Consider the following 12,051-nt stretch of genomic DNA (forward strand, 5'->3'; position numbering starts at 1 on the left):
TCATGTGAGTATACACACACACACACACACACAAATGAATGCACGTGCACACACAACCGCAACAGGAAACACCACCAGACATCTCCGATCACCTCAAAAACCCTGAAAGACAAGTTTCTGCCTTTTCTTTTAAAACACAGTTCACCAAACCGTGAAGGCTGGACAGCAGGAAGTTCTTGTAGCGCCCCTGCTGCTTCGCTCCTTTTTACCACATATTCTCATTCATCTCGCCTTGTTTATTCCCCCCCCCCAGTTCTGAGGGTAATGGAAACAGGCAGAGGAGCCAATTGCAGGCGATCCCAATGAAATTACCCCTGCAGAACAAGGCGCGCATCATCTCCCAAGCCGACTAGGCCCCGGTATTGATAGCCCCCCGATGAAACAGCCTCCCAATTAAACTCACTCATGTGTTAAAAAAACAAAATGTGAGCTAATACCGTCCCTTTGGCAGCCGTGCACAGGCCAGAGGGAGGCAAATGGCAATTTCACCCAATTTGCTTTTTCTTCTGTTTTCTTTCTTTTTTTTTTTTTTTCGAAAAGCCTGGTGAAATAACTGTCTTTTTGGCATCTGTGGAAAACATTTGGCATGACTGCGAGAATTGATTTCCAGAACACAGAAATACAGGATGCCATATACAAATAGCTATAAGTAATGTGTATTAATGATGCAATTAAAAGTAGGAACAAAGAAATTTGCTTCTCTCTGAATGCAGTTTGTAATGTATTTTGTTTAGGTTTGCTGGTTTTTACATTGAATATTTGAGAGATGTCACCCTGACCCACCTCCCTAATTTTACAGATGTTGCAATATATGTGTATGTATGTAAACATCGTGCTATTTGTTGCAGCATTGCGTGTCTGAATCTGTTACAGGGAAGTTTCCAACTAGAACCTTCTTCCATGTTGGTACGTGATATCAGTTGTTGTAATAATACATCATATCATATTTCTCACTGTTCATGCCTATAAAAGATGTAAGACAGACAATAAAAATCTCAACATAACTCATTTTGGAATGATAATGCAATACTGGAGATGTCTCGAATTAGTTTAGTAGTAAGTTCAGTAATAAATCATGGAAGCAAAGTAACAACACTGAGGAAAATATAACAAATGTCAAATACATGCTGTCTCAATTACAAATTTGAATGTAGGGGATTATTAAAGTGATTTTTCTAGAGGCAATATAAGAGTTCTAGCTCTTATTTACCCCAAAATGTTGCCATATTGACAGGATCTAACGAAAGCCTGTCAACTACATCAGCAGCAGCAAACACTCACCGCTATTTTTTATTTTTATTTAACCAATCTGAGATGTTTTCCATGCGAAGGATGCCTCTGGCAGCAAAAGTTCAAAATAAATCTTTCTAAAATTAACAGACTGTCAACAAATCACCCAGCAGCGTATCTCTTGAAAAGCATACATACATATTCTGACAGCATAAATCCATCCGCGTACAGATAATGAACATCCTGCGAACACAGCAAAGCGATGGAGCTGACAGTATATCAGCAGACAGCTCCTGGCCCTGGGGTGTGTGCGCAGGGGGTGTTAGACTGAGGTCTCCGACAGGGCTGCGCGGCGGACTAGACACTCACAGACAGGCCAAGAGGTAAACAGAATCCTGAAGAGTTGCCCATGGCATCAACCACATGAGCGGACTAGCAAGCACCTGCTTCTCTAGTCGGTGCTCGGTGGGCATGAAATTGAATAGAGCAACGGTGACGCAGACTACCGTCATGCATCGATATGGTTATTTTCTAGCGTTGTCCGCGCATTTCCTGCAGTGCTTCGTGATTTTGTTACCGTCAATGAATTCCATTTTGACTGTGTGCCAGCTATGCGGGGCAGTCCAGGTTGTTTGCAAAAAGGGACATTTGCAGGCTAGCAGCTAGTTTGTACACACTTAAAGGGGCAATAAATAATATATGGGGGGGGGGGTGTTGTTGGGGTTGTTGATCGACACCATTGACTCAGCGATTACTTTGCTTAAAAGGATCTAAAACTTGTATTAGCTTGTATGTATATGCTGTTTGTCCTGTGATCAACCGTTGTCATTTCACAACTCTGTACCTCTAACCCTACAAAAGGCAAGACATGACTTTTATTATGACTAATATAACTTTGTGAATGTGTGTGCGTGTGTGTGTGTGTGTGTGTGTGTGTGTGGGGGGGGGGGGGGGGTGAGGGTTGTATGCAGTCATACTGTATGTATGTGAGTCTGCTAGTATATGCTAGGGCAGAAACATAGTTTACTTTAGACGTACGCGTTCGCAAGCTGTCTGTCACGCGTATCCTGCAGTCGTTTGGAGCACGTCCTCAAAAATTAACGCTACGTGTCCGCAAGGTGCAACCCCCACCATAGACACAGTTCAGGCAGTAACCACAATTTTATGCCCAGTGACGTGACAGATGCTAGGACAGATGGCGGAATCATTTGAGGAGCTGACAGAACTTGTCCGCAACTACCAACATCCCTTGTCTCGATTCTGCTACACAGCGACAAATATGCATGCCAGAATAGCTGGCGAGAAATTGCCATTTTTTAGGAATAGACATTGAAACATGTAAAATTAAATGGAAGGTCCGTGCACAGCGGAAAATGCTAGAGAAACGGAGTGGAGATGGAGCTGATGGCGTGTTTTACCCTCCGAAACCTCCAGTCGGACAAAAAGTACGCAGACGAATATGTGAACAATGCCGTTCACAATGCAACCACTTTGCATACGCGTAGAGTAATAAAATTTAAGTATGTTTAATTAATGTATATATTTTGTGTGTACCATTGTATTGTTTTTTAATGTTATGTGTGGACCCCAGGAAGAATATTTGCTGCATCTGCAAAAACTAATAAGGATCCAAATAAACAATATACAATAAACTACCATATTTTGCATCATGATGTATTACCTCTTCACTGTACGTTTCTGTTGGGTCTCTGCTCTAATTAGCTCACTTACTCGCTATAAAAATTTGATTTTATTGTTTGTGTCAATCACATACCACCATAACTCAAGGGGGCAGGAGGGGGGGGGGGGTCGGAGGTCGGTAAGGGTCACAGATTACTTAATGCCCCTTTAAGGTCATGTTGCACTCCGATAATAAATTAGAGAAAGGAATAATATGAATGTTTTTATAATTTCCTCACTAGCTCAATAATATTACATTAAAAAGTTTCTGGCCATTGCACTCGTTATTATCGATTGTTTAATGCAATCTAGGAATCAAAGTTTATTCTACTGCTGCACTCATTCTAAATTACTCTGGATTCAAGCATCAGCTAGTATCACCTGCCTAAAATGTAAAAGTGATTTTAAAAATTCTAAAAAGTCCCTTCTAAAAAGGTGTAAAAAATATAAAATAAAGCACAATCCAGTCACTCTCTTATATCCTGCTCCATTTCGCCTTTCCCGAATATAGGTAGCTTATCCAATTTCTTTGGTCTATTATGTCCATGCAATATTAATAGCCAGGAGACCTCTCTATGAATGAACAACCACCTGATTAATAAAACAACTGTGCTGCTCCAGCACTTGGGAACTGGAATGACACTTAGCACTTTGCTCTCTCTCTATTTCAACTTCTCTGAAAGAATATAAATATGTGCCAGGGGGTCACTGAATTTCTGAGTGGATCCTTCTCCGGGTGCGTGGGATCGTTCCCATCACCGTTATTATCACCCTCATCATCATCATCCCTGAGGTTTTGATGCTTAGAAGATGCAACTCAGGAAAACTACCGGAACTGTGCCATGGCTATTTCACTACCTCACCGCAGGCATGAAAACATGGCAGTAATTGTACTAACATGTTTTCTGTACATGCTGAGATGGGTAAAACAAAAAGAATATACAGCACAGTGCCAGATCAAAACGTCAGAGCTTATGCACTCCCACCAATCGGAGTTTAGCCGATTCTGGATATGGATTTTTATAGAAACCAGAGAGGCTGAATAATAACTTGCTCTTTGTACTGACTCAGCGGTGGCAACAAATAGACATCTATGCAAACCAATGACATCCGTGTGAAGAAAAGAGGTGACAAGCCAGGAAATGTTCACTGTTGATGTTCACTCTCCGAATGCCAACAAATAGGTCACCAAACCACAACAGGCAACAAGGAAGAGGGGAAGTAGGATGAGGCGATGAGGAGAGAGGGGCAGACAAAGAGAGAAATAAAGAAGGGAAATATGGGACAGACTGACAGCCGCTGCTGAGCCAAGTAATGGCTTTGGATAGATTCTAATTATACCACTCTAGACAGATTCATGACAAATCACAATATGGCATGTTACTGTTGTATGTTTTGTTGTAGCTAAGTGAGCCAGTTTGACAGTTTTTACTGATTTTGCTTCGTATTTAACTGCTATTTTTATGTGTTGGTGGTTACTGAGAAGGGGGAAGAGACAGAGAGAAGTGGAGAAAGAGAGAGAACATCACAGGCAGACACAGAGATGAGGAAGAGTGAGGAAAAAAAAAAAAGAGTCCATGCATGAATATGGATTTTAGACAGGAGGGAAGATGCATAAAGCAGAACTGAAGTGTGCCATTTCACTGCCAGCCTAAAAATAGGGGCTAGGCAGGAGCACTCCCAGACCTGACAGCGTTTTGAGTTCTGTTTCTTTAGCTGTTAAGAAACAGAGAAAGAGGGACAGCGAGAGAGTAGAAGCCTCTGCCAAGTGTTGTGTGCATCCCTTACGCTCAACCAGGGATATTGGGACTTCTGCCACCAGGTTGTTATAAGGATAGCAGCTTGGAGAGAGAGAGAGAGAGAGAGAGAGAGAGAGAGAGAGAGAGAGGCACATGAATGAACAATGGAACTGACATCACTCTACAGCAAGACACTCTGTGGTGCATTCTGCCACAATCTCTGCCTGTTACATAACACCATATCACATCCAAATTCCCTAGAGCACAAATAAACCAAGCTGGCATACTTGGATTCAGTAACATTTCCTTATTTCCCGTTCCGATTTTACACAGAAATAGCAGTTATCATTACAGAGAAGTCATTTTAGGCATGAGCAAACAAACAACACCCTCGATGGTAACACTTTTTTAGCATCCCCCACCCCCAAAAAAAAACACTGCATGGCTTTGGGAAGTATGTGTCTCGGAGTAATTTCTAGAAGCTCGCCTTGACAGTCTTGGTGTCCCATTACTACCAGTATTGTCTCAGGAGATTTAATCAATACAGAGGTATCAAGCGGAGAGAAGAGAGAGGTGCACCTCGCCTCATCCCCCTGACACTTCTGTGTTGCTGCTGCTGCTGCTGCGCTAGTGTAGAGATCATAAATAGAGCAGCCAATTACAGTAGCTCCACTGGGCTGCTGCTTCTCCACCTCTTCAACGTTCGGCCATCCATCGATTGGCCCTTTTGTCTCTACCTGGGGTCGTTAGGTTCATATGCAGCTCTGTGAAAAAGAAAGAGCTGAAATGTAGGCATAAACAAGCGGTCCGTAGTGGCACCTGCAGCCTATTTGCACTGTCTGCACGTGCCTTAATCGTCTAGTAGTTTTGTGACCTATTGCCCCATTCTTCGTGTGTGCTAGAAATAATGTGTAAACAAGAGAGAGTGGAAGTGAGCTGTTTTCCCCAACTTGGGTCTCTGATGGAAGCAAATTGCAAAGGTGAGGCGACTGCTTTTAACAACCGAGCGCACTGACAGGCGCCCAAAGACAGTGAAAGGAAGAACCTCCGGGAAGGAAACAAAAACCCTGATGCAAATCTCTCCTCCCTAAGCACCTCGGATCCGAGATCTGCAACACTAGAGCAGACAGGTAGGTAGCTCGCTGTAGAACTGGGTCAGTTAAACAGGTCAGGATGGATGAGGGAGGGAAACACGCACAATCTTCCTATGATCTAATTAATACCTCCAAGACTTTTCCAGGGCTGTTGTTTTTTTTCTCTCTGCCAGTATTTGGGCTTAAATCCAGACTGACACCCCCCCCAACTAGCCTCCAGCGGCCCGGCGGTCGGACCATTAGTCTGAGCAGTGGAGAAAGTGTTCGGGCAGAGACCCATCTGTCACGCCACCTGATGAGAAGATTACGATGGAGGCTATGTAAGAGAAACTAATCTGGAAATAACAAGAGAGAAATTGCAAGGTAAAGGTGCACTGAACACGCCCTAAGGGTTTGTGCGTGCATAATGAGCTCTTGCATCAGGGGGAAAAAGAAACACACTCATTCATGTTCTCTCCACTCAACGGTCCTAAATATTCACAAATAGCGTTTCGCTCATTAATAATTCACAGCTGACTTCCCGTCATGGCTCCCAATGTCAAACTCTCATTAACAGACTGACTGCATTGGAAATCTATACACAGTTCTTTGGCAGAGAAACACATTTGCTTTATCCCCTGGTGTATATGCAACTGGGGAGGAGAGGGAGTGTGCTGGAGAGAGGGAGGGAGGGATGACTGCTAACAGCGAATGATAATGATGACCACTGACTCCCACAGCTGCATTAGCCCCTAGACTCTGAAAAGAGTGTGTGTGTGTGTGTGTGTGTGTGTGAGAGAGAGAGAGAGAGAGAGAGAGAGAAGTGACAGAAAATACATCGCCAGAAAAGAAATAACTGATGCAGACAGGCAGCGAAAGAATGGATATTACTGAAGAAGATTGATGCACATTAAGAGAGACGGGGAGAAATTTATATTCTAATTCATAATGGGCTGAAACAACAAAAACAAAGCTCATCTTTATCGCAGGGTCATAAGAAAATTTATTCATAGCACAACGTCAAGGAGTGCAATCAGAGACGTACCAAAACAGGCAGTCAGCGGCTCTTCCTTGAGTCTTAACAAGCTGATATGTTGAAAAGGGACTTTTTTTTTTTTTTTTTCAGCCCAAAATACCAAGCTCATTTCCATCTTTGCTAACTGCAGGCAACATAATGAACCCAATCATGGCGATTTTCCACAGGTATTTCAGTCAGAGACATCTGCATCCTGGAATGAAAGAAGATACTAATTTGGCTGGAAGGAGCGAGAAGGATTTTGTGATTGTGTGTGCGCGCGCGTGTGTGTGTGTGTGTGTGTGTGTGCGTGTCCAAGTCTGTGTCTGTTACTCGAAAGTCTGAGTGAGGCAGAGTGTGGGAGCATGCATTTGTGAGAGAGGAAATACACATACGCCAGCAACCTGATACAGCACTGCAATGCTTCCAAGTTTTCAAATCCTATACACCCCCTGCCACCACACCAAGTCCTCGGGGACTGGAAAAATTTAATCACGCTAAACATATGTGTGAGGTGAGGTGACACTCACATCCAATAAATGCCAGTAAGAAGAGAAGCTGAGAGGAGTAATGACATGACGATTCCTACTGAATAGTTACTGAATAGAAAAAACATTCCCAAAAGACCTGCCTGGTTGCTGCATTTCACCCACGCAGTTCTTTAAGTGTTGGGGGAATTTTAACACTATGGGGAACTGCTCCATAGAGACTATAGGGGGATTCTGACAGGACAACTTTGCCCGATGCACTGTGATAGATGGGTGTGCGCTTTCCACTTAATTACTCACAGATGAGCATGCGGATACACACACACACACACACACACACACACACACACACACACACAAACACAGACGTACTGGGAGATTATGCTTTCAATACTGCTTCAAATCGGCATCGTCTTGTCAGCCATTCATAAGCCAAACATTTTATGTGCCATCATGACTACAAAAGCACACCAGACCTGATTCGGAAGCTTAAGCAGTCAGAATGGAAGAAACAGTTTATTCCTACATTACAGTGTAGAGCAGGAGGGATTTCCACTCCCAAAGAGAACATTTCTGTAGATATTTGTCTGCTTACTGTAGAAGGTAAGATTTTCTTCAGTGTGGCAGCGTAGAGATTGTCAGGTTACTTGGAAAGGAGTCGGTTAATTGACACAACGGTGCAAAAAAACTGGAATAGGCTTTTTCAGATGCTTAGAGCAAAACAAGCATGATTTGGTACCAAATTCAGTCAGCAAAGCAGGAGAAATAAGAACTCCATGTGGTATTTTTAGACCTTTCTAATGCCTTTGGCTCTGTAACACATAAACTATTGTGGGAGGCTTTTGATTTTATTTTAACCTTTAAAAATCTGGACAGGGCATATTTTCGAGGTATTCAGATGTGCTTCACAACAGCAGAGTTTGCTACAGCATGGCAGAATCCGGAGATAGGCACCAATTTCCCCTCTGGCTTTCACTACGGCAATGGACGTACTCATTCAGGCATCATGGTGGGTGGTAGGTGGGGAAAGGCTACAGAGGGGGCTGCAACTCCCACCCATGACGGCATATGTACTATATAACTACTATGACTACTACAGTATCTTGTACCCAAAGGATGCTCAGATTGAATGCTAAACTAAATTGGGATAGGATACCAAGTATGTAAGTTGAGGAAGCAATTCCAGTCCCCATGGAATGAACTCCCATTACTTTTACTTCCTTGAAAACAGTGTATCTTTAATGGCGATCTCATGCTGCACTAACAAGCGTAAATAAAAATTCCAAACAATGAAACCATCACAGATTTTAGAACAATCCCACCCCTCCACCCCTCCCTTTCTCTCCCAGACTGATATTCCATTGGTTTAGACTTTTGAATGATCCCTCACTGCATTATGTCCCGCCCCAACATCCTGTTTCAACAGGAAATGCATCAAATCAAGGTCAATCAATCAATCAAGATGCCATTTCATGGGGTTTTTAAGAAGGTGGTATGAAGACCTTAAATGAAAAGGAGCAGATTGAGAAGGTAAGGTAGGACGTAGTTAGAGGCATCAAGGGCATAGAGAGGTCAAGTGTGGTGCCTGCAAGTTGGTCTGTTACCTTGGCTAATGTGGCCCTTGACAATATAACAGATGCTCTTATCAAAGGTCAGATATCAAAGGGAAGTTGAAGAGGCTGGTTAGCTTGTATGTTAGGAAATGGAGTCCCACAGTCTTCGCAATGTGGCTTTGTAGGAAAAGAGACCTTGGCACTACCTATATCTAGCCTAACAGAGGACTTCAAATGCACAAAGGTAAGGTTACAGATGATGTCTAAAGACTTAACAGTTAGGAGTGAAGCAACTGTATCAGCGGAGCGAAAATGGACCCCAAGGGAAGCAGTTCAGCAGGCAGTCAGAGCTCAGACATGGATATTGTAGGGCAGGTGCAGCAAGGGCAGTGAGGATTAGAGCTGCACAAAAGGGCAACCTTTATGGAGCAAGGCAACTCTGCCAGGGAAAAGAAAGATTGTTGTGGAGCAAATACATCAGTAGGAGGAAGCAGCAAGGTGTGCTAAGGCTCTCTCAGGCAAAACAGTCAGTGTATGAATTGGGAAGGTGTAGAGAGGAAGAAACATGGCCGGAGGGAGTTGTTGGGTATGGAGACAAACTGAACTAGATTCATAATGAGTGCAACCTATGATGTGCTCCCCAGAATCTCAGTCAATGGGTAGGTGAGGACTCTGCCGGCCCATTATGTTCAGGTACACCTACATTTAAATCACATTTCGTCAGGGTGCAAAGTGAGTCTGTCCCAAGGACAATACATAGACAAGTGTCTGGCAGCAGCAATGAGAGCAAATGGTTAGAAATTAATGTCAGTTAATGCGAAAGGAAGATATTACAATTGCTTTTGTCCTGGAGGGAGAACAGAATAGGAGTGAAACATTTTTGGGTTGGCATATTCTTGGGCAGCTCAGGGTGGGAAGAGGTTGGCAAATGGCAGTAGATTTGGGGAAACAGTTGATAAGCCCACAGGAAATAATGAGCACAAATTTAAGCCCATAGTCGGTGTGGTTAAGGCACAGCGGATTGTATATTTTGCGGAGCTCATGGTGCCATGGGAGGGTGCAGCAGATGAGGCATATGAAAGGAAAATGCTAATAGGTGGACTGAGTTGGCAGCAGAGGTGGAGCAGTGGGGCTGGAAAGCTAGGGTGCGTCCCGTGGAGGTTGGTTGCTGAGGGTTTGTAGCGAAGTTCACCTTGACAACACTAGGTGAATTAGGCATTCGGGGTTGGAGCTTAAGCCCAGCAGTAAAGGCACCAGTGTACTGACTGGGGCATAAAGCTGCTAAGGTAGGTATCCTTTAGTATTATAGGGTAGGAAGTGTTTGTTTATAGCATGCTTGCTGGTGCTTTGATGTTTGTTAGTAGCATGCTCACTGATAAGTTGACATGTTGGATTGGTAGCATCTGTTTGTTTGTAGCATTGTTGCTGGTATATTGTTTGGGCTAAAAAGAAAGGATAGCAGTTGGGGTCCAAAATATGAAAATATTAAGAATTATGCATCACATACACTGTTCTCCACTCTTGGTATAATTGTTTGATGATACAATTCATTCATTCAATTTCTGAACTGTTGAGCAGGCCATTTCCAGTCAGATGGGTCAGCCATCACTTTAGCCTAAGATTGTTTGTAATGTTTAGTTTCTGTATGAAACATCTATGATGGAAGGTGCCCATTTGCTAACCCCAATGACATACCCGTACTCACGCACTCACCCTGTAACATTTAGATTAGGTGTCTGGTGAATGGTGCTGCCTGTCTGATGGTCCTGTACGTTTATGCCAGTGTAGCCTGATGTCCTCTACGGCCACCATTTCTGGGTTAGTACATCATTCTTTTGGCACCTGAATTGGGCTTCTGTGTGAATGCTCGCCCTGAATTATGAGACAAGAGCTTTTTCACATCCCATTCTGTGTGTTGGTTAAAAAAAGCATATTCAACCCCGTCATAGCCGTTCTATATTCAAGCCCTTGGCAGGTGCTGTGCATTCCCCACCAGCTCCCAGCAGCACACCGAAAACCTTTTCCAATCTGCTACAAGACAAGCGTGTTTGTGTAAATATCAGTGTGTGTGTGTGTGTGTGTGTGTGTGCAAGTGTGACGCCAACTGTGATCCCTTGAGAACAGATAAATGACAAAGAGGTGATGCTTCCCGTCTCCTCCTCTCTTCCCTCTCTCGTTTCAGGGGACAGTGGTGAGGAGGAGGAGGCAACGAAGGAAGATCTGTCTGTCGGTTTGCCTGATGCCCCCTCCCTCCTCCCTCAACCCCCCTACACCCCCTGCTGAGCTCCAGGTCCCCGGGGACGGTTGGCTCCTGAAGATGCCTCTCTGTCACAATGCTGACAAGCCAAGGGTGGCCGTTCTCCACCTCGGCCCGGAGGTGACGGAGCTGTCGATAAGCCCCCTGACCTCAGCGCCACTCACTCTGTCAGAGAGCTGTCAGTCTCAGGGACCTGACACGTTGGAGAGGGATTCACATCCCGGGGGAGTGTTGTGACACACAACACACACACACACACACACACACACACACAGAGGCATTCGAATTCACAGGCACAGACACGGGTGCACAGGGCATGCACACACACCCCATTCACCCACGCAAGCACCCGCACACACAACACATACACAAAGACCCTGTCACTCAAGCGAGCAGGGTATGTGATCTGACACAAGGTGGAGGGTGCTTACGTAACACTTGATTCATTTCAAAGGTGTAATTGGATGTCTGTTTGGGTCGGGTGGAAGACGCTCTTGGCACTGACGATATCAAAGCAGACATTCATCAAAGGAGAGAAGTCTTTGCCAAAATAACTAATACAAACTGTTATTTCTGGATGAAAATCATTCTCAAACACAAAAAAATTGACCTGATATTTTATTTTACACACAAAAAATACATTTCAGTTACATCGTTTCTATGAAAATGTAGTTCCAGAAAAAAGTAACTTCACCCAAAGTTAATAAAAAAAAATACTGCTTACTATCCTCGTTTAATGCGGACAGGAAGAAAATAGATGTTTTTTCTACACATTAATATTCCCAAAATAAATTGCTTTCAGAGGGAAAAAGCACATTAATTCAAAATGACACATTAATTCAAAATAGATGCAAACTCGTGTTTCGAGCAAGTGGCTGTCTTCATACTGCTAACAGTAACCCTGATAACAAAAAAATACCCCAAAGTAAGATAGATGACAGATGCAGCACAAGCACACGTAAGAATCCCTGTTCCTTCATCTAGTTCAAAATACCACCTACTGTAGTCCAAATGGC

Source organism: Centroberyx gerrardi, chromosome 8 (assembly GCF_048128805.1).
Source record: "Centroberyx gerrardi isolate f3 chromosome 8, fCenGer3.hap1.cur.20231027, whole genome shotgun sequence".
In the NCBI taxonomy this organism is placed as follows: Eukaryota; Metazoa; Chordata; class Actinopteri; order Beryciformes; family Berycidae; genus Centroberyx; species Centroberyx gerrardi.